The 2668-nt window shown below is 52.5% G+C and overlaps 1 protein-coding gene across 1 annotated transcript in view; it reads left to right on the top strand.

Moving 5' to 3' along the window:
- Window positions 1-2668, top strand: part of LOC102000688 (isochorismatase domain-containing protein 2A) — a 9726-nt gene that overhangs the window by 3320 nt on the left and 3738 nt on the right. The gene's annotated exons all lie outside the window — the stretch shown is intronic.

The following is a 2668-nucleotide window of genomic DNA, read 5'->3' as shown; positions in this document are numbered from 1 at the left end:
CCCCCTCTGCTGGGTCCCTGTGTCCCCACACTCCACTGAATGAATAGGTGGTGACTGAGTACAAACAAATCCACACAGAGATGGTGGGGAAAAGCTGCAGAGAAAGCCCAGTGGGAACCCCAGCTCTACAGCAGTTAGAGGACCCAGCACCAACACAGCCTCCTAGGAACACTGACTGACGCGTGCCATGGCTTGTGAAACCTCCAACCCCGTGGGTGTACAGACACTAGGGGAAGCCCTTTGGCACACAGGTTTCTCTCTTGTCAGAGTGTTGCTGGGCAGGTGGCTTCATCTTATCTCTTCTTTGTTTTACATTGTGGGAAAATACCTATAAAATGAACTTGTCCACTTGTCTGGGGAGATGGCTCATTCAGCCAAGTGCATGCTGCACAGACATGAACACCATGCAGAAAGCCAGCATGGGCTCAGATCCCTGGCCCTGATCGAAATGGCTGGGCCTGGCTGCATGTGCTTGTTGCCCCACAGTGGAAGGCAGAGAGACTCTGGTTTAGTGAGAGACCTTGTCTAAGGCAATAAAATGAAGAGAGAGCAGTGGAGGAAGATACTGGACATCCTGCTGCAGCCACACAGGCTTGCACATGCACTCGTGTGCACGCGCGCGCGCGCGCGCACACACACACACACACACACACACGTGACAAAGTGAACAGCACCCGGGGAACATATCAGGTTGTCCTCTGGCCTCCACAAATGCCATGTGTACGCCCACATTGTCCCGGCACCCGCCCGGACAGACAGAGCCACAGGCTCACACAGCCAGAGGTGGGGAGGGAGGGGTTTGAGGTGACTGCTAAAGGATGCAGCCATGAAGATGCCCTGTACCTAGGTTAGTGGTGATGAGCACACACACAGATGTGCCCTCTGTGCATTTAACCTTCAATTTGGCTGTAAAGTTTGTATTAATTTTGTGTTGTTTAATAGTCTTCATTTTTACTTAAAATTATTACTTTATTTACGTGGTTTAACTGCATGTATGGCAGCATGACATCTGTGGCTGGCGTTGAATCCCTCGGAACTGGAGTTATAGATGGCTGTGAGCTTCCACCTGGGTGCCGGGAATCAAACCCAAGTCCTCTGCAAGAGCAGCCAGTGCTCTTAACTGCTGAGCCATCTCTCCAGCTCCTTCATTGGCTTTTTTTTTTTTTTTTTTGATTTTTCGAGACAGGGTTTCTCCGTAGCTTTTGGTTCCTGTCCTGGAACTAGCTCTTGTAGACCATGCTGGCCTTGAACTCACAGAGATCTGCCTGCCTCTGCCTCCCGAGTGCTGGGATTAAAGGCGTGCACCACCACCGCCCGGTCTTCATTGGCTTTTTAAGACAAAGTCTTATCCCATATTCCTAGTTGGCCTGGAGCTCCCTTTTTAATCCCAGGCTGTCTTTGAACACTCAGCCTCCTGAGTGCAGAAATTACAGCCATGGGTCGTTCAGGACATTTCCTGTGAGTAGTCTCATGGCCCTTCTTAGGGGCTATTTACGCGGAATACCACACTTTTGGGCTTCGCCAGAGTGGTCGTGCCTGGGAGAGCTTCATTGTGACTGGGTGATATGCCATTGTGTGGGTAGCTTTCCGAATCCCAGCAGGATGTTCAGCAACAGTGGTTTTTGTTGTTGTTGTTGGTGGTGGTGGTGGTGGTTATTCATTTGTTTTGAGACAGGGATTAAAGACATTAAAGACATGTACCACCACCGCCCTCAGCAATAGTGTTTTGTACGTGGGTAAACTGAGGCTGGCACTCAACCGTTGACCTTTCTGGAAGTCTGGCTTTAAGGGTCTCAAAGAGCCTGACATGGTGGCATGCGCTATTAGCCAGAGCTACATAGCTTGTTTTTAATCTCAAAGATAATGTCCCAGATCTGTGTGCTCCTGGGCAGGTTTCCCCAGGGGCGGAGGCCTCGGGGAGCTCCACTAGTGACAGGGGAGAGTGGGGAAGCCACTACGTGTTGACATTGTACAACCTTTGTGCAGAAGGAGAGAGCTGGGGAGGGCGTCCTGGAGGGGGACACGGGGCTGAGGCAGGTATCTATGCTTGGATCTAAAACAGGGCGAAGGGAGAGAGGAAGGGAGGAAGGAGGGAGGGAGGGAGAAAAGGAGGGAGCGACTCTCAGGCAAGGACAGCAGAAGCAAAGGCCTGGAGGTGGGAGCAGGAGCACAAGGTGCAGGGGCCACAGAACCAAGTGAGGGAACCCTCATCCCCGCTGCCTCCTGCAAAGCTCCAGTGATTGACCTTACTGGAGCAGCAAGGGCATGAAGAAAAGGTAGATACAGGGATACGCGAACACGAACATGTGGCTGGGTGGCCTTCTAATGAAGAAGCTCCAGCATCACCCTGCCTCACAGGCTCCGGATCTTTATCATCTACAATGGAACAGGGAGGCGGTTATTCATACAGATAAACAAGGGGGTGGGGGATGTTGGATACCGATGCACAAAGAGGCAGGTTTAGCTGGCTGGAGTAGGAGCGGTCTCCGAAGGCAAGGGAGCAGTCTCCATAGGCAGGGACAGTCTCCATAGGCAGGGGCAGTCTCCATAGGCAGGGGCAATCTCCTTAGGCAGGGGCAGTCTCCATAGGCAGGGGCAGTCTCCTTAGGCAGGGGCAGTCTCCATAGGCAGGGGGCAGTCTCTGTAGGCAGGGGGCAGTCCCTGTAGG

Source organism: Microtus ochrogaster, unplaced genomic scaffold (assembly GCF_000317375.1).
Source record: "Microtus ochrogaster isolate Prairie Vole_2 unplaced genomic scaffold, MicOch1.0 UNK47, whole genome shotgun sequence".
In the NCBI taxonomy this organism is placed as follows: domain Eukaryota; kingdom Metazoa; phylum Chordata; class Mammalia; order Rodentia; family Cricetidae; genus Microtus; species Microtus ochrogaster.
This window is presented reverse-complemented; position numbering and strand designations above follow the sequence as displayed.